We start from the raw sequence: 24,981 nt of genomic DNA on the forward strand, positions 1-24,981 counted from the left end.
TTTTTTTTTGGTCATTGGGGGTTTTTGTTGTTCTTGTTGTTTGGTTTTGTTCTGTCTTGTTTTTTTTACATATTATTATCTCTGTGGGTCTAGCTAGATAAGATAGGTGGGATAAACAATCTAGAGGAGAAAACAACAGGACCGATGGTTCTGGGGGTGACATGGGAAAGGGGAAGGGAGGAGAAAGGAAGTGGTGTTAACAAACCCAAGAACAAGGGAACAGCAAGTGATCCAAAATTGGTGGTGAGGAGGGTGTAAGAGGCCTGGTAGGGCTTGATCAAGGTCAATGTAAGAGAGGAATTACTGAAACCCAAATGAAAGCTGAGCATGATAGTGAGACAAGAGGAAAGTAAAAGGAAATAGATGAAAGAACTAGGAGGCAAGGGGCATTGATAGAGGTCTAAATACAGGCATGTACATATGTGAATATATTTACATATGATAATGGGGAAATAAATATGTGCATATATTTATAGGTTTAGCATTAAGGTAGCAGATGGACATTGGGTCTCCACTCAAGTACTCCCTCAATTTAATAACACTTTGCTCTTTTAAACTGGTATTCCATGATGCTCACCTTCCCGGGTACATAAGCAAATGTGGTGAAGAAAGCTGATGGAACCCGGTTATCAAAAGATATAGTGTCTGAGGTCTTAAAGGCTTGAAGATAAAAGAAGTGGCCATCTAGCTGAGAAGAAACAAAGCCCACATGGAAGAAGCATACCAGCCTGTCTGACCACAAGGTGCAGAAGGGACCAGTTATCAAGCATCAAAGGACAAAAAAATTATATCATTGTTTGCTCACCTCCCTGATACGACTGCTGAAGACACATGGGTGCATAAGCAAATGTGGCAAAGAAAACTGATGGGTTCTCCGCTATCAAAAGATAGAGTGTCTGGGGTCTTAAAGGGTTGAAGGTAAACAAGCGGCCATCTAGCTCAGAAGCAATAAAGTTCACATGGAAGAAGCACGTCAGTCTGTGGTCTGGAGGTTTCAAAGGGATGAGGAATCAGGCATCGAAGAACAAAAAGATCATCTCATTGTGAATGAGGGAGACTGTGGTGAGGAGACCCAAAGCCCATCTGTAGGGAACTGGACTAGATGAGCCAGTCAGGGTGCAGTATAGCACCAATGAAACATACAATGTTCCTCTAGTTCTTCAATGCTTCCTGTCCCCCATTATCATGATCCCAATTTTACCTTACAAATCCGCTAGACAAGAGGATGTGCACTGGTACAGATCAGAATAGGAAACACAGGGAACTGGAAACTGAAATACAGGAGAGTAAGGGGAGGGTGGGGTAGAAAGGGGGACTGATCATAAGGATCTGTGTATAACCCCCTCCCTGGGGGATGGACAACAGAAAAGTGGGTGAAGGGAGACGTCGGTCAGTGTAAGATATGAAAAAATAATAATAATTTATAAATTATCAAGGGTTCATGAGGGAGGAGAGGGGAGGGAGCAGGGAGGGAAGGGGAAAATGAGGAGCTGACATCAAGAGCTCAAGTAGAAAGAAAATGTTTTGAGAATGATGATGGCAACAAATGTACAAATGTGCTTGACACGATGGATGGGTGTATGGATTGTGATAAGAGTCATACAAGGCTCCAATAAAATTATTTTTAAAAAGACAAATTAAAAAATAGCATGATGCTCTTCTACAGGGACTGGTTTCTTCTGCAACAGGTGAAAAGTACATTAGATGAAGTCTCCCCATCCTTGCCACCAAGGAGCATTCTGGCTGTACTTCTTCCAAGACAGAATTTGGGTTCTTTTGGCGGTCCATAATACTTTCAATAGTATTCTCCAGCACCATGTCTCAAACGTATTGATTCCCCTTTGGTCTTCCTTATTCAATGTCCAACTTTCACACGTATATGGGGCAATTGAAAATGCCATAGCTTGGGCCAGGTGCACCTTCATCTTCAAAGTAACATCCTTGCTTTTCAACACTTTACAGAACAGAGTTATCCAAGGCAATACAGCATTTGATCTCTTGACTGCTGCTTCCATGAGCATTGATTGTGGATTTTAGCAAGACAAAATCCTTGAAAACTTCAACCTTTTCTATGTTTATCATGATATTATATATTGGACCAGATGTGAGGGTTTTGGTTTTCTTGATATTGTGTTGTAATGCATACTGAAGACTTCAATTCTTAATCTTCATCAGCAAGTGCTTCAGGTCCTCCTCACGGTCATCTGCTTATCGCAGGCTGTTACTAAGCCTTGCTTGAATCCTGATATTGAGTTCTTCATATAATCCAAGTTCTCTAATTATGTTCTCAGGATACAGATTGAATAAGAATGATGAAAGGATAAAGCCCCAATGCACAACTTTCTTAATTTTAGGCCATACAGTATTCCCTTGGTTTGTTTGCACAGCTGTTTCTTGATCAATGTACAAGTTCCACATGAGCACAATGAAGTTTCTAATTTCCATTCTTCTCGCGATTATCCATAGTTTGTTATGATCCCCGTAGACAAATGCCTAACGTAGTCAATAAGTCACACGTGAACATTTTTCTGGTATTCTCTGCTTTGAGTCAAGACCCATCTGACTTTAGCAATGATATCGTTTGTTCCATGTCCTCTTCTGAATCCAGCCTGAAACTCTAGAATTCTCATGAGGGAACTCCCTCTCTGCTTCACCTTCCTGTTGCAAGCCATGAGGACCCACACTCAGAGAGCCGAATGAGCATCATGCCAGCGCTGAGATGTTTCCACCACCACTGGATCCACAAGACCTTCAACCCACTGGCCGGCAATCTTCCTGCATTCAGCATCATTGCATGTGCTGTGTGAGTCTGAAGAGGAATTTATAGACTGGTTTCACACATATGGGCTAATATTGGACTTATGGCCTTGATCTGGACTAGGTTGCGATGTTTTCTTAATATACAACAACTCTTTGATATGAAACTCTTTCCTACATATATATGAGAGTCTCTGAATTTGTTTCTCTAGTCAACCCAGGCTAACACAGTGGTCTTGTTCATAGTCTCTAATATTTGATGGACTAGATCACCAGGTCTTTTCTCCCACGGAGCATCTTGGGAGATTGAACCTTCAACCTTTCTGTTGGTCACCCAGTGCTTAATCATTGTACTATCGGGGCTTCTATTGTATTACTCATTCACTCCCCTAAGGGATTTCTGAGGAGCACTGATGGTGTAGTGGGTTATGTGCTTGGCTGGTAGCCACAGATCAGCAGTTTAAATCTATCAACCATGGGTGAAAGAGGAGGTTTCTACTGCTCTAAAGAGTTAGTCTCTGAACCCCCGAGGGCAGGTCTACTCTCCTAGAGGGTTATTCTGAGTTGGAAATGACTCAGTGGTAGGGAGAAGTGATTTCTGCCTTGCCAGTCCAGTGGGAAACTGGGTTGAAAACTGAGGGCAAGTAGGAGCCTAGGTGGCACTAGTGGGTAAGTGTTGAACTGTTAAACTTCAAGTTCACAGTTAGAACCCACCAGGCTTCTGTGGGAGAAAGATGAAACCATCTCCTCTCGTGAAGATCCAGAGCCTCGGCAATCCTCGACAGGGTTACCATCAGTCGGAATTGTGCCGGCTTAATTAATGTTGTATAATTTATCTCCAGGTTTTGATATTCATTGCAATAACTGCACAGAGCTCACAGACAAAATTCATGATTAAAGGGTTTATTAAGGAAGTTAGCAAGGCTTAATGCCACTGAGAAATGCTCAGGGTAGCTTTTTACCAGGACATGTTATAAAGTTTCAGGTCTGCTAATAAAATGTGCCATGGGTCATACCGCTCTGCTGTAAGTCTCAACGTAAAGGCATCCAGTTCCAGCTCCGTGGGTCAGCAAACCCAGCGCTCTGAATTAAGTGCCCAGGGGCGCCCCACTCCAGTAACTCTCAGCCTGAAGGCTCTTCTGTGGGTCAGCAAGTCAAACTTGCCCAATTGCCCAGAGACACCCCACTCTGAAAGCCAGTGTTGTGCACACAGCCGTTCATCTTAACTTGCTTCGGGGGCTGGGAAGTCCATCATGCAGTTCCATGCTCCAGTGCCTGGTTCTGCAGCTGCTCCCCTGATGGTGCAGCTGTCATCTGAATCCAGTACTCACTGCCCAGGGGTCTTGAGTCCAGAGGACATGCTCCTCTCCTGGATCTTGCTGGCAGTGAGATGCTTCCTCCTACTTCTTAGAGGGCCAATTTTATACACACCAAAATGGCATTCCAAGGAATCCGATGCATAATTATTCACAGGAGAATCCTCAGTATCTTCCCCACCTCCTTCCCAGACCCACCCATGCAAAGTGGGAGGTAGAGACTTTGGCAAGAAATATCCCATTAAATAATGCATTTCCCCTGCAAGAGCCAACCGATGGCAGTGGGTGTTTGCTTTAGGTTTAAATATATGGACCATGCTTTGCACATTCAACATAGAAAAATGATGATTTTTGTGCAAATAACAAGTAGAAATTCCTTGCTGTAGGGAACTATGGTTGAACTGAAGGTTTCCTCTTCTGCCTTGAAAAGAAAGCTATATGTGATGCTTTCTCCATAGCCTGCTTCTTGTATTAAAGATCATCAGTTTGTCTGGTGGCTACTGGAGTAGCCTTCACGGCTCTCTTCTCTCACAGACGGCTGTGCAACACCAGGTCATTGCTGGTGTGTCTCCTCCACCTCATGAGGCCCAGACTTCCTCTCTGAGCTTCAGTTAAACTTTCCCAGGAGACTTGCCAAAGCATACATTTCCTTTGAAGTATTTGGTAAAGCTCCTTCATTCCTTTGTTTATTCATGCGGAATAGGCTGACAACCTTGAACACATTTGAAACATTCTCAGAAAATCTGAGATGAACAACAATGTGTTTTTTTAATTTGTTTGTTTGTTTGGTTGTTTCTTTATTGACACGATTGAAGTGGTGGACCCTGGAAGAGATGTTAAGAAACAGTCTCTAATTCCTTTTTTTTTTTTTTCTATGTTTCTTCCAACTGAACTGGCCACTCCCCTCTGGGGTATGGAACAGCCAACAGACCATAGGAAGACATGGCTCTTGGCTCCTGTTTGAAACCAAAAGCTATTGCAAACCATTGGTCTAGATTCAGGGCCTATCTAATTCTTTATTCTGAGAGGGCAGGTGTCATGTCAAAAGCAATGGGGAGAGATAGTGGGGAGACAATGAGTTCAAACAGAGGGGGGCTTTGAGACCATCTAGAAGCCCTTTGAAACCAGGAAGCATTCCCAAACAAATTTACCTTTCTGTTCCTACATAGAAGTCCCTTATTAACCCACACTGTCCCCAAGTCTTCCCCAGACAAATGGGAGATTTGTTGTTTTTTTTTTAATCATTTTATTTTTCTTTGAGGCTCTTGCTCCTGTTATTTCTTTTAAGTCATCTATGTAGCTTTCTTTCTTTCTTTTTTAAACTATTTACTTTTCTGTTATTTTTTCTTTTATGTATTTCCCTCAACACTACTTTAGCCACATCCCCAAGTCCACTGCCATCATCGTAAGACACATGTGTTAGCTTTGTCTTTGTTTTGAATGTCAGTCTAGGGAGTGACAGGGTGAAAGGTTGGCCCATATTGGATGGTGACACTGTTGACAAGGGGTCATCATCTTAGGAGTTGCAGACAAAAGGTGAAGAATGTGAGCACAACTTAGGAATTCAGGTCACCAGCCTCGTTTTCTGTCTGACCACCAGTAGACCTCACCACAACAGAGATCAAAGTGAAATTGTTTTAAGGGAGTGACAGGCACTGACAGTTAATGAAGGTGGCAAAGACAAGACGTTAAACACTAAGTCTGAACTACAAGGTATCAACTTCCCTTCACAACGAAACTGTCTGGTGTGTTCTGTGTGTCAGAGAAAACCAGTGATTCATGATTTAACTCTTTGTTTTTCCAACAAGTGAAGAACGGAATTCTGGGCACAAAACAGGCCCTAGCTATGCGAATGCAACATATCCCTACCCCCCACCCCCAGATTTTGCCCTGCATAACTTCACTTCTCCCATTGATATATACGTATTTCCCAACATCTCCCCCTCCCAAACACCCCGAGTTCTGGCATTCCTTTTCCTTATGTCCTGTCAATGTCATGTGAACCTGTCCATTCCCATGAGACCTCCTCAAGTTATTTCCCTTGTTTAGAAGCCTCTATTTCTCTTTCTCCAGATGCCAAAATTGTATCCATCTCTAAACTCAACCTAGCTGACCTCCTCTTCCTTCATGAATTCCTTCCTGTCCTTTTAATGGCTTAGTAAGACCTTCCTGGTCTGAACTCTGGGACAACAAAGTTACAACAAACAAATGATTTGTTCTCTATTTTTATAGGGGTGTTTGGAGTTTCCTTTCCTCCCAATATTATTTAAGTTTCTTAGGACGTGTCGGGTAAAGACATATTTCATACTTTAGATTTCCACAAAGTGCAACACAGAGCAAGCACTCAATATATAACTATTGAATTCGCAAACTGAATTGAGTAATAGAATGCTAAGAGAAGAGACGATACGAGTTAGGATATGTAGCGGACTAAAACCCTATATTGATATAACTTAGTTACAGCTAGTGCTTGGCTGACATAGCACCCATCTATACTCCTGTTTAAGATTACCTCTGAGTTCTGATGTGTCTCATGTATTCTAGCCAAATGCTTGCTGCTGAGTAGAGACTCAATATACTTTAGTAAATGAGTTAGTTACCTAGTGCAGAAATCAATGAAAGAAAACTACAAGATCAACTTTCAAAACCCGGTGGCTCAGTGGTCAAGTACTCAGCTGCTTTTTGGTCAGTGATTCAAATCCACAGGAGAAAAGGCCTGGAAATCTACCCCCATAAAGAATACCGGCTAGAAATCTTCTGGGGGCAGTTCTCCTCCATCCTATGAAACTACTATGGAGTATAATGAACTCATTGGCACACATTAACAGCAGAAATACCTCCTTCTGCTTCCTATGGAAGCGTTTTCTTTATGGAGAAAATGGTATCCTTGGGTGATGCAGTGAATATGCTAGTTCCTAAATAAAAACTTTGTAACTCGGGTCCACTGGAAAGTGTTTCAGCAGAGAGACCTGGCTATCCATTTCTGTAAAACCAGGCATTGGAAACACATTTATACCTTGGTACCTGTGTGTGTTTGCCAGAAGTTGACATCAACTACTGAGGGACCCAATTCACAGAAAACTCCTGGGGGCCAGAGGAGTGGGCAGGCGTTGAGCGCCTGCAGGCAGGAGTGGGGATGGCACCTGCGAGCAGAAAGAGAGGCTTAGAGAGTGTAACATGGGAAGAGAGGGGACAGTTTGGCCTTACTTTCATTCCTTTTTGACCCCAGTCTCATTTTGTTTGAATTTGCTGTTGTACTTTGCTTCCCTTATCATCTCCAATCTTCATCCTGACCTCTCATTTCCCTCAAACACTAACTAAGGGAGAGCAATGAGGAAAGAGAGCCAGGAGACAACCTAGAGGCCAAGAGACTGTATTTAGGGCAGATGAATCTTTTTCAATAGGCTATAGAAACTTGAGGCATTGCATTACACCTGATGTAGCTAAAACAACAACAACAGAAAGTTAGTGACTACTATGCTCCAGGTTCTCTGCTGAAAACCCAGCAGGTACAAAGGGGAAGGCACTGAGATCCTTGCCTTTCAGGAGAGTAGTCTCTCTGATGCTTATTCATATTGAGATTACAGAGAAAACCACCCAGAGATAATATGGGACCTCCTCTGCCTTAACAGGGAGGAGAATCTAACTATCTCCCCCACCCACCCACCCACCCCAGCACCAACAAGGCAGGGGTTGCCTATTTTAACACGAGCCATTCCTCCCACAACACTCACTTTATTTGCTGGGTTCAATCATCATTTGCAACAGACACAGAATTCACTGACCAAACACACCATTATGGGGCTTTTTTTTGGGGGGGGGGAGTTAATAGGTTACCTCAAGCCAGGATTAGTAAACAGTAAGGATATAGTTGTCAGTGCACAGCGACACCTCTCCTCGGTCAGCAGCCAAGTCTCTCTCACCATTCTCAGCCCCTCCACCGCATTACCTGCTGCCTTGCGCAAGGGACTTGCTGCGCCTCGCAGTCGCATAGACTTGGTGCTGCTCTTCTGTTTAGTCTCATGGTTTCGTGGTCTTGGTTTTTGGTCTCTCCCTGGCATGGCCTCTGTCATGTAGGCAGGGAGTTCAAACATGCACCGGTGAATGGGATTATATTCAAATCATCATATTTTTATAGTCTCTCTTAATTAATAGTGGAAATTACAGAGACACAGATGTTGTTGGTTTTGAGTGACTCTGAGTCCATTCTGACTCAGAAACTATGTACAACAGAGTGAGGCGCTGCCTGATCATACACCGTTTTGTCATATTTTTTTGACTCAGAATTGGTTTATTGACAATGCTTCATGTTGTCCTCTGCTCTTAGAACAGCTCTCAGTATCAGAAGACCCCCACCCAAGCCACCCAAGTCCCCGAGGTTGGAGTCATAGCATGGCTCCCCTCCCTGTGGGAGGGCAGAGCAAGAACCCCCACCTGGTCCCATCAGTCTGCCTTTGGGATGGGGAGATGCCTGAGCATCACAGAGCGCCACCCTCTCCACAGCCGCGACTGGAGAGGACACCTTTACTGGGGTACAGAGATGGTGTAGCCCCTGCCTGAGGGGTGCCTGAGGCCACCCTAGGACCGTCACCCAGGGGAGGACAGTAACCAGACCCAGACACAGACTTTTGCCCCCGCCCCTTCCTTGAGATGGTACCCACCACTCCTCGAGATCCAGGCCATGGCAAAGGGACTGAAAAGGAGGGAATGTGGAGGGGCGAGGGCCAGGGTCTCCCCTGTTCTGTTCCCCTGTTCTCTGAGGACCTTCACGTTTTTCTTATATTTGAACCCTTTATTGCAGCTACCATGTCAATCCATCTTGTTGAGGGTCTTCTCTTTTTCATTGGCCCTCTACTTTACCAAGCATGGGGTCCTTCTCCAGGGATTGGTCTCTCCTGACAAGATGTCCAAAGTATGTGAGATAAATTTCCACCAATGCTTCTAAGGAGCATTCTGGCTGTACATCTTCGAAGACATAAATGTTTGTTCTTTTGGAAGTCCATGGTACTTTTGATATTCTCCTCCAGCACCACTTGGTTTTCCTTGTTCCAGGGCCAATTTCACATGCCTAGGAGGCAATTAAAAATGCCATGGCTTGCATCAGTCACACCTTAGTCCTCAAAGTAACATCCTGCTTTGGGGCTTGTGAAGTTAGTATCCATAAGCAGTGCTCATGGAAGGATCAGTCAAGAGATCAGTGGATGCATTGAAGTGGGTAAATCTGGTAGACATAAATGTGTGGTAGAAATGAAAACTGGGAATTATGGTTGGAGATAGAACTTCTAAGCCTGAATTCATTCAGCTTATATTTGATTACAGAGCCCTGGTGGTATCCAGAACCCTGGTAGCATACTGGATATGGTTGAGCTTCTATCTGCAAAATCAGCAATTAGAAACCACCATCAGCTCTGTGGGAGAAAGACCAGGCTTCTTCCATAAAGAGTTACCATCTAGAAAACAGACAGGGGCATTTCTACCCTGCTTAAAAATCAGCCTAGACTTGATGGCAGTGAGTTTGGTTTCAGATACTTGATTTGATTGTGCAGAAAAGGGAGTTAAAATTTCCAGAAGGAACTGGCTTTTGTTTTAAACTAGTAGCTTAAGAGGACTTGGGAAAGCTGATCCCCTCAGAGGGCCTTGAGTTTCAGGATATTTGCATTTGAAAAGACAAGAGGATCCACCCAACACTGCTGAGAGAATGGGAGATATACCTCTGAAGGAAGGACTGCAGAGAAAAGGGGGGCAAAATATTGTTTGGCTTTTTAAATTTTCAAGCTAGCAGTTTGCCTTTGGATGAACCAATGCTGGAAAAGTCTGTGCCCATCAGAGACCATTCCAGCTACTTAAAGGGAGAAACAAGTAGAGTAGTATGCTCGCTGTGTGATCATTTGGATCCACATGTGAAATTGAAGTGAAATAAGCACAGCCATGAAGGGATGGACCGAGTCTGGACATGTTCCATTGGTGCCTGATGATCTGGTCAACAGAGGTCAGAGATGAGAGAAAGTGGAAGGGCTGGATGGCCTTTGATTTAAAGGGTTGCTTGGAACCGGAGACTATGGGCATGACCTAGTCTACAGGCACTAGGGTTGATGAGAGTATGTGAAGGAGTTAGATGGTTTGAAGTGTAGGAAGATGTGTAAACTCCCAACCTTGCTACTGGTGCTCATTTGACCCAGTTGAGATGACTAGTACCCAACTAATGATAAGAGAAAGATGCTTAATAATATGAGTTGGTGCAAATTGCTGCACTTCGATTTATCGCCCTGAGCCTTACTTCGCTTATGAATATAGACACTCAAAGTGCCAATTAGAATGAAGATCCTTCACATCAAAAACTTGCTTGTCTCCCTCCTTAGAGACAAGCAGAAGCTCCTCAGAATCAGGTACATAAGGATGAGCAACTTAGAAATTAGATGTCAAAAAAAGGAGGAGACAAAGACAAAAGTGGCTAGCTTACGAGTTTTCATGGGTGTCTTTAATCTCACAATGTGGGGGACAAGCAAAGACCCACACTGAGTAATTTTCCTCCTTTACTGAAGGGTTTGGGGAACAGAGAGAGAGGCTGGGTTGCTGTCTGATGAGAGGCTTACCAATGATCATATCCTTAATGTTTTCTTTTCCCCCATAATGTTTTATGATCCTGGCTTACAGTTAAAAATATGTAATGTGATTCCTAAAAATTAGACACAGCAAGAATATACTCCAGGGGTGAGAAAGAGAGAAAGAGAGAGAGAAGGGAAGATATTAGGACATGCCTAGCATTCTTGTCACAGATAGAATAAACAATTTATATCTGGAAATGATAGAAATAGAGAAAAGGGTGATCCAAACTAAACTTCAAAGTCTCTGATATCCAAGCTGAAGAATTTATTTTGCAGAACCACTGAAAATTGTTAGTAGATAAATTATATAAGCACACAAAAAGTATGGGCTTTGATAAATGCAAATTGTCATGTTTACATCATTAGCACTGAATAGAATACTTTCACTTCTCTGCATACTCTCCACTATCTTTGTTTTGAGAGCCCCATGAAAACCAAACCTACGCAAAATGATAAATGGAAACTTTGTAAGACAAAGTAGAACCAGCTCCATAGAATTTCCAAGGCTGTAAATCTTCACAAAAACAGATGGAGTTATCTTAGCCCCACAGAGTTGCATGGGTTTAGCTATGAGCCCCAAACTTAACCCACTGTGCTGCCAGGATTCCTATGTGTGGTGTACTCAGATCTGAATGAAATCAATTTTGTCCTAGTGTCTTGCTTCTTCTGTTTAGAGTATGTGACCCTTGACCACTTTTATAACCACAATAATTAATACTAAAACATTATGAGGTAGCCCACACAGCACATTGCAGGACAGACATGCCAGCTCTAGAATGCAAATGATTGTCGTTAACTTGAGAAGTAGAAATTCTTGATAAATGAGCCTCACAAGAGCAATCAATCACATGTACCGCCTGTATGCTTCAGAACACCATTTTGAAATTTGATTTTGGCATTTCTCCATTGTCAAACATTTGGATCAGAATAAAACTCTTACTTTACAGGAGATCTGCTTTATTTAGAACAATATTAATCCCAACCATCTTCCTCTGAATCAATGATGTTTTTCCCATCTTCACAGTCTTGAAAAATAGCTTTTAGTTGGGCTCACAGAATATGTAGTTACTGTCTCTATAGATTTCCTATAGCAGATTTCATATAAAGATTTTACAACGCCCCCCAACAACAAAATAAACACAAAACCGCAATCCAAGTGAAAGCAGAAAATAATAAAAACTGCAACAAATTAAAAATGGGTCAAAAGGGGAATACAAGTGAGAAGATGTTAACGTTTAAAACTGTATCCGCATTAATTCACTTCTGGTGCGCTGAACGCAAGGGTCTTCAGATCCCTGGCCAATAGTCTGAAGGAATCCAATGGAGGCTTAATTCCTACTGGGGTCTACAACTGGATTTGGGGTTCTCACTGTTTTAAATAACCTTCTGTAATCTGGGTGTTCAGAATTTAAACTCTAATACTATTCACTCCTCTGACCTTGGATTTTATTATTTACAATCCTTGGATCACACAGGCTGATTTACTTTATTCTTGTGGGCTTGTTTTCTGTTTTATGACAAACTTTATAGACCCCATTTGCTATCTTTTCTCATTGTCTGGCACCATCTGATTTTTCACCACATTTTGGTATATTACCCATATCTAGCAATGATCTCTTCAAGTGGGGACAAATCAAGCATGGTGGCATTATAAGAACTGATTGTTCTTACGTTAGGGCTTATGGATAAGTGTGAGCTCAAAATCCATGCATAGATCTAAGGTTTGTATCTATCTCCATTCCACTTTGATGGCAGCATCATCAATTTACACAAAGGAATTCTTATTGAAATCTCATTAAACATGGATTTCAAATAAATGGTGCAGTTTGAAGATGCTTTTGTGAATACTATTACTTAATAACCTCTATGCTGCTCCATTACAATAAACATCAAAGACCTTTTATTTTGTTTTTAACCACTGATGCGTAATTTTATAATGTCAGATATGTGCTTCTTCACGGCTGCCAGGTAGTTGGCTACAATGAGTCCATTTCCTAAAACGCTAAAGAATATCTTCTAGACCAGAATTATGAAGACACTGAAAAAGATCTAATGTTTTTTAGGAAGCTGTGCTTTTTTGTTAGTTTCTTTGTTTGCTGTTTGTTTATTAAACTGAATTAAACTGGAACATTTTCTAAGAAAGCAATTTAAATTCAGTTGCTGAAATTAACTCCTGAGCCATTACTTATGCATGTGGAAGAGTAATAGCAATTAACAATGCCTCGGGTCTATGAAGCAAAACAAAGTCTGCTGGTGTTATTGTCTGCTGTGTGGTGGATACCAACGACCCACTCTTTGCCATCGACTCAATTCTTGTGGCCGATAGAGCAGCCCTATAGACCGATGAGGATTGCACCATAGAGTTTTTAGAGCAGTAAATTTTACAGAGGTTAACTATTATAGCTTTCTCAGGGGCATCTGCTGGTGGGCTCGAACCACTTACCTTTTGGTTAGCAACCAGGTTTAACCATTTAATCTTTATGCTCCTTTTCTAAGTTCGAGCAACCCTATAGGACAGAAGAGGGTGACCACACACTATTTTCTAGCCTGTAATCTCAGTGGAAACAAATCACCTGCTTTTATAGCCTTTGGCCGGGTTTAGCCATGGCTCTTTCTGTTAGCAGATGAGGGCTTAAATATTTTACTGTTGTGGTGTGTTTTGGTTTCTTTACTGGCTTGTTTTCTGCTTCACCTTTGCCATGGTCTTTCCCAATTCTGTCCCCCACCCCTCTCTTCCCACAAAGTGATCAAAGTCTTTGGGTAGGTTTGAAATCCTTGTTTCATGATTTTTTTTGTTTTTTAACAGTGGTCTAATACAATATTCGTTATATGATGGGTCATAATTCTTCAAAACTCATTCATGTCATGAGGTGTTTGAGGGTTTAACCATTATTCTTCATCAATGTGTAGCATTCCATTGTTTTTATGTACCTAAGTTTATTATCTATTCCTCCACTCACAGGCATTTAGGTTGTTTCCAGCTTCTTGCTATTATATACAGTGCTGTGATAAATAGATGTGCATATGCCGGCTCATGTTTTCCTCCTTAATTCTTAGAGTATGTATCACGTACAGAGCTAGCTAGATCATATGGTATTCCCATTCTCATTTGTTTGAGGAAGTGCCACACCTCACAACTGGTTGTGCAGTTTTATAGTCTCACCAGCAGTGTACATATATGGATAATGTCCCCACATCCTCTCTGGCATCTGTTATTTTCTATTGTTTTGAACTGTGCTATCAGTGCCAGTATGAGGTGATAATGTAACCTTGTTTTCATTTTTATAGTTTTCTTATTTTCCCTCTCCTGAATTTCAGCCATGATTTTTATTATTTCTTTTCTTTTGCTATTAGTAGGATTGTCCTGCTGACTCTGCTCTAGTTGTTGTAAATTTTGTGCCAGTATATCAATCATGAGTCTCTCTTACATACTCAGGTGTGCATGTATTGCTATGAAACTTCCTCTGATAACTGCCTTTGCTGTGTCCCATAAGTTTTGGTACATCGTGGGTTCATTCTCGTTGGTTTCTAGAAATTTCTTAATTTCGTCTCTAATCTGTGCCAGTGCGTACTCTTATTGCTGTAGAGTTATTTACACTCCAATTGTTTATGCTTGTTTCCTTCATCTCCCTTTTGTTTATTTCCAGCCTTATGGCACAGTGGTCAGAGAGAGAGATCTGTGTGATATCAATATGCTTCAATTTATGTAGATTTGCCTTATGCACCAGCATGTATTCTCTGTTCGAATATGTGCCATGTGGGCTTGAGAAGAATGGGAATTTTTTTATTTGGATGAAAAGCCCTGTAAATATCTATCAGGTCAAATTGTCTAATTGTGGTGTTTAGATTTCTAGCCTCCTTGTTGAGTTTCTTTTTGGTGATCTATCTTTCTCAAAGAGCAGTGTATTAAAGTCATCACTATAATTGTTGAGGCTGTGATTTCTTTTTTCATCTTTTGGAGTGTTTGGCTGACATATCCATTGGGTCTCTCATTCGGGAAAAATATGTTTACAAGGCTTAGTGGTTCTTTGTCCACCATTCCCTTGAGCATTATATAGTGCCCCTCCTTATCTCTTTTTATGGTTTGCATTTTGATGTCAACTTTATCTGAGATTAGGATTTCAACCCCTGCTTTTTTTTAAATTACTGTTTACTTGGTTTGGCTTTCTCTAGTCTTTGATTCTCAGCATATTTTTGTCTGGAGCCTTGAGATGTGTCTGCTGTAGGCAGCAGTTTGGTGAGTTGTGTTTTCTGAGCCAGTCTGCCAGACTCAGTCTTATAATGCCTGAGTTCAGGCCTTTGATATTCAGGGTTATTATCTCCATCTGCGGACTCTGTGATGTCATTTTATACCTTTTTTGTTGGATGTTTTTCTGCCTTCCTTTCTTATTATTGTGTTGCTCGTGTGTGTGTGTGTATGTGTGTGTGTGTGTATCATTCTTGACTTCTTTCCATCCTTAAGCCAATGCTGTCTTGGGGTCTGTTTTCTCTTTGTTGCCCTCTGGGTGAGGTTGTTCTATGTGGTGGTCACTTATTTATGCTTGGCGAGTGTTCTTTTGCCCATACTGGGTCGGCAACGATCTTTGGTAGAGCTGGGTTTCTTCTAACGTATTCTTTGGGTTTTTCTTTGTCTGGGAAGACTCTTCTCCATCTATCTTGATTGATAATTTGGCTGGGTAGAGTATTCTAGGTTTTGTATTGTGCTCCTTCAATTTTTGGAATATGTTACTCCAACTTTCTCCTTTTCTTCATAGTTTCTACTGATACGTCTGAGCATATTCTTTTTTTGTTTTAACATTTTATTAGGGGCTCATACAACTTTTATCACAATCCAAACATACATAAATTGTATAAAGCACATCTGTACACTCTTTGCCCTAATCATTTTCAAAGCATTTGCTCTCCACTTAAGCCCTTTGCATCAAGTTTTCTTTTTCCCCTCCCTCCCTGCTTCCCCTCCCTTGATAATTTATAAATAATTATTTTGTCATATCTTTCCCTGTCCGGCGTCTCCTTCACCCCCTTTTCTGTTGTCCGTTCCCCAGGAAGGAGATCACATGTAGATTCTTGTAATTGGTTCCCTCTGTCCAACCCACTCACCCTCTACCCTCTCAGTATTGCCCATTACACCCCTGGTCCTGAAGGTATCATCTGCTCTGAATTCCCTGTGCCTCGAGCTCCTATCTGAACCAGTGCACATCTTCTGTTCTATCGAGACTTGCAAGGTAGAATTCGGATCATGGTAGTGGGAGGTGGGGGGTGAGGAAGCATTTAGGAACTGGAGGAAAGCTGTATACTTCATTGGTGCTACATCGCACACTGAATGACTAATATCCTCCCCTAGACCCCTATGTGAGGGGATCTCCAGTGGCCAATAAATGGGCTTTGGGTCTCCACTCTGCAGTTCCCCCTTCATTCACTATGGTAAGATTTTTTTTTCCTGATGATGCCTAATACCTGATCCCTTCGACACCTCGTGATCACACAGGCTGGTGTGCTTCTTCCATGTGGTCTTTGTTGCTTCTGAGCTACATGGCGGCTTGTTCACCTTCAAGCCTTTAAGACCCCAGACACGATCTCTTTTGATAGCCGGCAACCATCAGCTTTCTTCCCCACATTTGCTTATGAACCCGTTTGTCCTCAGCAGTCGAGTGTGAGAGAACAGGAAAGAGACAAAGAGGAGAAAAAATATTAAAAAGTAAGCCCGCTGAGACTGTGCGGGGATATATAGAAGAGAGGGAAACAAAAGCAACAATGTAGCTGAGTCCTGATCCCCATCCTGTCCATGGAGTTGCAAGGGTTTAGACCCTACACTAAGAAGCCAGCACAGAAAGCTGTGGCTGTGTTGAGAAAAAACCCCTGGGCAGCCCTCCAAGACTGTAGAGGGATAGAGAGAAGAGATGGAAACAAAGGTAACAATATAGTTGAACCCAGATCCCTGCCAGTGGAGCTGCAAGGGTCCAGTCCCTGCCCTGAGGCAGGTGGTGGCAAACTGTGGCTGTGTTGAGACCGAGGCCCCCTATGAGCTCCAAATTTTCCCCCGCTCAGCAGGGACAGTGGCGGGGTCAAGGTCAAGTCCTAGCCAGCCTTCACTGTGGTAAGCCAAAAGCCCCCAGCCCCTCAAAATCCCATGGGTCTGTGCCTACTTATCTTTATGATGTTCCTCGTGCATTCCAGCAGCATTGAATTTCCCTCTAAGCAACTCTCCTGGGCTGAATTCTGCCGAGTCCCTCTGGTATGTGTCACTCTGTCTCCATCTTCCCGGAAGTTCTGTTGCAGTATTTTTATAGATGTTGGATATGAGTCCCTTATCAGATATATCAATGCAATTTTTCCTCCATTTTGTGGGGTATACTGGCAGAATTTGGTGCTTGATTCAGAAGGGAATGTTGAATGAGAAATATCATTGCTCATGTCAGATGGAGCTTGGCTGAAAGCAGAGAAAACCAGAAACATGTTAACCTATGTTTTATAGACTCGGTAAAGGCATTCTCTTGTGTGAACCATCTCAAAGTACTGATAACATTATGAAGAACAGGATTTCAGGAGGCTGAATGCTGTTCATGCAGAACCTGTACACAGTCCAAGAAGCAGTAATTCAAAGAAAACAAGGACACAGTGCCAAGATTAAATAAAGATGTGCATCAGTGTGGTATCCTATCACCAGTTATTCAATTTATATGCAGAGCTCAATCTGAAAAACTTTAATAGATGAAGAAGAATGTCACATCAGGATTGGAGAAAGGCTCATTAACAACCTTTTATATGCAGATGGCTCAGTCTTGCTTGTTGAAAATTCAAGGAGGCTTTAAGCACTTACTGACAAATATCTTATAAGTAAAGATTTCAGTATGGTTTAGAACTCAATATTTAAAAAAATTAAATTCTCACAACTGGACTGACTGTACCAAAAATCAACACCAAAATAAATGGTGAAAATATTAAAGTTACCAAGGATTTCATTTTACTTGCATCCACAATCAATACAGACAGGAGCAACTGCTAAGAAATCGAACAATGTGTCACATTAGGCAAATATGTTTTTTAAAAAAGCTCTTTAAAATATGAATGACAAAAAAAATCACTCTGAGGACTAAGGTAAGTTTGACCTTAGCCCTTATTTTCAAACACTTCAAATACTTGAAAAAACTGTAAAATGGAAAGGGAAGGCCAAAGGAGAATAGATTCATTTGAATTATGTTGCTGGTTAAGAGTACTGAGTATTTCACCACCTGTCAGAAGATAAACCAAATGTGCTTTGGAAGAAATATAATCAGAATGCTGCTTAGAATGAGGACGGTGAAACTCATCCCATGTATCTTGGGCATGTCAGCAGGAGGGATCGATTCCTCATATCATGCTAGGCAAAGTACAGGCTTAGTCAGAAAGAGAGACTGGTTCAGCTGGATGGACACAGTGACTCTAACAACTAATTTAAACCTAGCAGTGATTGCTAAGATGGCATAGGACTGGCAGTGTTTCACATGGGCATTTATTCTGAGTCAGAAACCACTGGACGACACGCAACAATACTAGCTGTCGTCATCAGAAAGGTTTGAGCGCAATGGTTCTTGCCTCCATTTACATTCACGCACCTTCTCCTCTAAGGAACACGTCTCTGAACTGTTTTTGCTATTTCAGCACCACACCTAAACATAGTATGAATTTTACTGTCAAATATAATTCAGAAGATATATTTAGAAAGTCTTTCATATTCCCCAATATTTTCCTTACTGTGTGCTAGCTTCCTATTAATGCATAATGCCATTTTCAAATCATTTCCTTTATTTTAGAGATACTTTAAAAAAATAATGCAATGTTGTCATTTCTCCACTTCTGAAGGATGGTCTCCCTGAATATAGGGTATGAGCACTTGACAATGTTTTCCACTTCCTCTGGCCCTTTGGTGGTTGTTAAGAGATCCACTTCCATTTGGATTGTTTTTCCTCTACATGTCAGGTGTTATTTCCATCTTGTTTTCAAAAATTTTTGTCTTTACTTTTCAGACGTTTGATTATAATGTGTTGTGTTGTGGATTCCTTTGCATTCTCTTATTTTGGGTTCACTCCACTTATTGAATTTATAGGCTTATGACCTTTGCCAAATTTAAGACAATTGCAGGTTTTATTTCTCTGGGTGATTTTCAGCCCTGCCTTCATTCTCTTTCTTTTCACAGCTCCCGTCCATAAGGCGCAGTGGGGTTTTGTTTCCCAGCTTAGTTTTCCTGTTGTCCCAGAGTGGACACCGTCTGTTGTTCTAACTGTTCGTTTAGTGATTCCAAACCGATTAAGTCTTTTCTTTTAGTTATAGTGTTATTCATTTCTAGTGTTTTCATTTTATTCTTTATATTGTCTGCTTTCTTGTTTAGACTTCCCATTCCCTGCGTTGACTTTCTCCTTCCTCTGTTTAAGCTGTGTTCATGATTGTTCAGTGAGGCATACTTACAAAGGCTCCATGAAATCCTTTTCAGGAAGTTCTAACTTTTCTTAATAAGTCATTTTATTTGGGGATTTTACAACTCATAATAATCCATACAGCAATTGTATCAGATGCATTTGTACATATGTTGACATCATCATTTTCAAAACATTTTCTTTCTAGCTGAACTCTTGGTATCAGCTTCTCTTTTTTCCCTTCCTGCCCTGAGTGCTAATGTCTAGATAATGTCTACCTATTCTATATTTCCCCCCATTCACTTTGAGATCTTTCCGGTTTTTGGTATGAGAATTGCGTTTCAAGAAACTGGGAAATTCTTTGTGTTATGCTATGAAGCTCTAAATACCATTTAAGGTTTCTCATTTTGTTGTTGATAATGATGGTTTGCTTGCTTTTATGTAGCTCTGGTAGGAAGAAGGGGAGCATACCTCTTAACCACTTACCTGTGAGTTTGTTACACTGTGATGACTCTGCTGTTGCTGTGATGTTGGAAGATTTGTCACAGGTGTTTCAAATATCATCAGGGTACTTCAAAGGGAATGAGTTTCAGCAGAGCTTCCTAAGAACAAAAAAAAACCTCAATTTTTTTTAAATCATCTTATTGGGGGCTCACACAACTTTTATCACAATCCATCCATCCATCCATCCATCCATCCATCCATCCATCCATCCATCCATCCATCCATCCATTGTGTCAAGCACATTTGTACATTTGATGCCATCATCATTCTCAAAACATTTGTTTTATACTTAAGCCTTTGGTATCAGCTCCTCATTTTTCCCTCTCCCTTCCCCACCCTCCCTCTTTCCCTCCCTTCCTTCCTCCCTCCCTCCCTCCCTCCCTCCCTCCCTCACTTCCTCCCTTCCTCTCTCCCTCAGGAACCCTTGATAATTTATAAATTATTATTATTTTTTCATGTCTTACACTGACTGAAGTCTCCCTTCACCCACTTTTCTGTTGTCTATCCCAAGGGAGGGTGTTATATGTAGATCCTTGTGCTTCTACCCCCACCTTTCCCTTACCTTCCTGGTATTGCTACTCTCATTATTGGTCCTTAGGGGCTTATCTGTCCTGGATTCCCTGTGTTCCTAGCTCTTATCTGTACCAGTGTACATCCTTTGGTCTAGCCATATTTGTAAGGTAGAATTGGGATGATGATGGGGGTGGGGAAAGGGGTGGGGCAGAGAACGACCATGAAAAAACTAGAGGAAAGTTGTATGTTTCATCATTGCTATACTGCACTCTGATTCTTCCTGTGACCCTTCTGTAAGGGGATGTCATTGTCTACAGTTGGGCTTTGGGTCTCCACTCCGCATTTCCCCTCATTCACAATGATATGATTTTTTGTTCTTTGGTGCCTGATACCTGATCCCTTTGACACCTCGTGATCACACAGGCTGGTGTGCTTCCTTCATGTGGGCTTTGTTACTTCTGAGCTAAATGGCAGCTTATTTATTTTCAAGTCTTTAAGACCCCAGATGCTGTAACTTTTGATAGCCAGGCACCATCATCTTTCTTCATCACATTTGCTTAGGCACCTGCTTTGTCTTCAGCGATCTTGTCGGGAAGGTGAGCATCATGGAATGCTAGGTTAATAGAAGAAAGTGTTCTTGTGTTGAGGGAGAACTTGAGTAGAAGCCAATGTCCACCTGTTACCTTAATACTAATCCATAAATATATGTACCTAGATCTATTTTCCTATCATCATATACAAATATATTTACATATGTACATACCTGTATTTAGACCTCTATAAATGACCTTTTCCTCCTAGTTCTTTCCTCTTTTTCCTTTTTCTTTCCTCTTGTCACATTATCATGTTCAGCCTTCATTTGGGTTTCAATAATTCCTCTTGATTACATTGATCTTGCTCAAGCCCTACTAGGTATCCTACACCCTCCTTGCCATCGGTTTTAGATCATGTATTATTCCTTTGTACCTGGGTTTGTTAACACCCACTTCCTTAGTTTTTTTGCCTTGGTGTGTTAGGGTCAGACAGAAGCCATTTCCACACTGCCTTCAGTGTTGTCCCCTGTAGTACTATGGGTCAGTGAGGAACATCATGTCTCATAGTGGGGCCGGCTATATGGTCCTCTCTGTACAATGGCTTCTCTGAGCAGGAACACTGTCCTTGGGGCCTGGTGGGCCAGGATGTACTCCACTCTCTCTTCCTCCCCCTTCATTTGCTCCTGTGTCCTCTGATCAGACATGTCCCTCTCCCTGAGCTGTAGCTTCAGTGTTCTCTGAAGTGTCCTCTGTCTACATAATTGGGATTGGGGTCGCCCCCTCAAACCTGTCTATTGGTTCCCTGCTTCATTCCAGTATGTTGCATTCATTTCTTGGAACACCGTCAGCCTCGATATCTAATGAAGGCCACAAACTCAATCCCACTAGATGCTTTCCAGGAAAAAGTTGAAGCTATCTGTTCCCATAAAGCGTCACAATTTAGAACCCTCTATACACGATTACTATAAGTCAGTGTTGGCTAGATGGCAGTGCGTTTGGTATAAACACTACACATTACTCTTGCTCACTTTTTTGACATGGCTAGGTTCCAGAGACCAGGTCAATATGAGAAAACCCTGTGTAATGTGAAAATAGAGGATGTTGACAACAGATCACAAAACGGAGGATAAATACATAGTAACATAACTGCCAGATTACATTATTACATAATTTCCAAATGACATCTTTGCATAGTGGACAAGCCCCTGAGAATCGTGACCTGGTTATCATAGCCAGGGTAGTTCTAACCTGACACCTTGACATTTGTCACTGCTAAGTATGTGTCATTAGATTTTTTTACTCTCATCATAAATGGGAAATACCAGATAATGAGATAGTTGCTAAGTAAGAAGTAGATGTATTTACGGAGCCTCTGGGTGGACTCTGTTAACGCACTCAGCTGCTAACAGAAAAGTTAGAGCATCCATTTTACTTAAAGATGTCTCAGAAGAAAGGCTTTTTGTTCTACTTCTAAAAGAAATCAGTGGGGGAGGGAGGGGGAAATGAGGAGCTGATACCAAGGGCTCAAGTAGAAAGAAACGTTTTGAAAATGGTGATGACACTAAATGTACAAATGTGCTGGACACGATGGATGGATGGATTGTGATAAGAGTTGAATGAGCCCCCAAGAAAATGATTTTTTTAAAAGAAATCAGTAATTGAAAACCCTATGATGTGCAATTCTCTGACTCATGTGGGGTTACCTTGGATTGAAATTGACTCAATACCACTTGCTATATTTGTTAAGCAGATTATGCATTGTAAGTATTGATTGAAGATTCTAACAAAGTTCTGTAGAAACCTGGGAAATTTGAGATGCAAATTATCATCTAGTGGAGTTTATGCTCAGGAGATCTATACCAGAAAGCCTCTTATAGCAGAGAAGGTTTTGACTTTATTCCTGTCCCTTATCTTGATGTTCCTAGTTTCATTATCGTTGTCAACACATGACACAGGAAGTAGGATGATATACGGAAGGTTTAAACAAGTAAATGAGAGGAAAAAGTGGCTGCTAGACTTTGTTGACTGGTGCAAGGTCACTGGTTAAAACAACTGAGCTGGGAATCAAGGTGGAAGCATTGTGTTGCTCCTCTACCCAGAGGTACCAATGACAGAACACAGAAAATCCGTGCTTCTGTGTCGTGTCAGCTTCCACTGAGGTCATTTTAACCCTATAGCAGGCTATTTCTTCATTATGTTCCCTGATGGGTCATTTCAATGGCAAGGAAATGCCTCCCATTAAAAATAGGCATACATATTTCTGGTAAGATTTATCTGTATGTATTTAGTTTAGAAAAGCGAGAAGGGTGATATAAATTTTCCAGGTCAGTATTTCTCTTGGACATATTTTCCTACATTTCTTTGCTTGCCTTGATGTTTTTACATATTACTGTAATCCCTAAATGCCAGCAGGATTCTGGTGCATGTCAATATTCACCTGACACTCTTTTCAACAGGGAAGTTTATTTGCATGAAATGGCATTATTCCACCCTTTGTAGCTCTATCAGATTTCAGAAATGTTAATGCCCTATCTGTCACGGTAACATTCAAATCGAAAAATAAATATTGGAGACTTGAAGTTTCGAGAGTAATTATAGAGAGAGCCACTCCTCGTACAACCTTCCTTCAAGTTGAAAACATTCACATTTCGATTAGTCTGAAGTGGCTCTTGCAAAGGAAGAAGAGAGAGGTGAGAGAGATTGCCTTTAAAAATATTTTATTATCTATGCCATTTCTCTCTCCTCCTACTTTAATTTTTTCTACCTTCCTTTTTATTTCCTTTATCAATTTCCCCTTAATAAATGATCCTTTGTAGAACATCAGAAGAGTGTTAGTTTCAGATCATTGGAGATGAAAATTTGACAAATATAGTTGGTCTCATAAAACTCAGTTTTTCTTACCTAACAGTACATGAACTGAATTTCTAGTGCAGCATTTTTTCTTTATTTTATCATTCTTTTCACCTTAGCTCAAAAACAAAATGGTGCTACCCCTGCAGATTTTATTCTACAGCATAGAACGTTTCCTCAACTAAGTGGGACTTTAGGGAGCATCTTTCTATAAAACATAAAAGGGTTTGGAGGTCAAACTTGGAACTTGAAGCTAGACCTATAATTCATGGGCTCAGTTGCTTCTGAAATGACCCTGCTGAGTCTTTCGGTTATTGTGTGCCTCATCGTGCCACTGAGAGTGTGGAGATAGATTGCATGCATATGGGATTGTATAGGATGATGAAGGAGAGTGGAGAGTATGGAGATAGACAACATACAGAAGGGATGGTAGGACGATTATGAGAATTAGCTGGACTCGGCAGACAACTAATTTTTAAGAATGGCATAAAGTTTAACATTAAAATCCTACAGTGTCCCTAAAGATTCCTGAGTCACTCTGAAGATGATCTTCGACTGTCACATTCCCGGCATGTAGCACATAAAAAGATCACCCATTCCAATGAATTACAAATGCCCTTAAATAATTTAGGTCCCCTCTAAGCAAAACAGATGTCTTACAACATTGCTTGGGCCACAAGAACTAACTCACAACTAGTCCATGTTGAAATCATGAAAACTTTGTCTGTTGTAGGAAATTGAGATGTGCAAGGGACATGTCAGCTTCCAGGAAGGCAGTCTCCTGCTGCATCCCACTCGTGATGACAAAGTCCTGCCTTTTGATGGTAGAATGATGCCTGTAATGCCGTCTTTTGACTTCTGTTTGCTTATTCAACTTAAATTCTAAATTCCATTTCCTAGAAGCTGCTGATGTGTGATATCACAACAAACTGAATGCAAAGGCAGATCAAATAATCCACTACTCTTCTATTCAGTTAGATACTAAATATATATGAAAATTGTGTAATCCAATGCCATTCTTCTCATTATTTTTATTTTAAAATTCTTATTGTTCATAGAGATGTTATTTGCATTTACTATATAATGTATTGGGTAATGTTACATTAAAACTAATAATGAATGATTTTTTTCATTTAACTTATTATTATTATCATAAATATTAACAGATAAAGCTTACATGAAAGAAAGTTGTGTTAGTTCGGGTAGACTAGAGAAACAAATCCATAAAAACTCATATGTATATGAGAGAGTTTTATATAAAGGGTAATAGTACATTAAGAAAGCATCTCAACCCAGTCTAGTCCAAGTCCATAGGTCCAATATTAGCCCATATGCCCAATACAATTTATATTCTTCTTCGGACTCACAAAGTACATGCAATGATGCCAAAGGCAGGAGGATCACAGGCTATTGAATGGGAAGTCTTGTAGATCCAAGGGCATTGTAAGTATCTCAGCACTGGCAGGGGTCTCCATGTGGCTTCCCCAGGCCCAGGGTTCTGGCTGCATCA

At 41.1% G+C, this 24,981-nt stretch overlaps 1 non-coding gene across 1 annotated transcript; it reads right to left on the reverse strand.

Annotated features, from left to right (window-relative positions):
* Positions 1–4,945: 4,945 nt before the first annotated feature.
* LOC142441548 (small nucleolar RNA SNORA2/SNORA34 family) lies at positions 4,946–5,080 on the reverse strand. The gene has a single exon (XR_012782920.1). It is a non-coding gene; the product is annotated as a small nucleolar RNA SNORA2/SNORA34 family (small nucleolar RNA).
* Between the last annotated feature and the right edge of the window lie 19,901 nt (positions 5,081–24,981).

The sequence above is a fragment of the Tenrec ecaudatus genome, chromosome 2 (genome assembly GCF_050624435.1).
Source record: "Tenrec ecaudatus isolate mTenEca1 chromosome 2, mTenEca1.hap1, whole genome shotgun sequence".
Taxonomy (NCBI): Eukaryota; Metazoa; Chordata; class Mammalia; order Afrosoricida; family Tenrecidae; genus Tenrec; species Tenrec ecaudatus.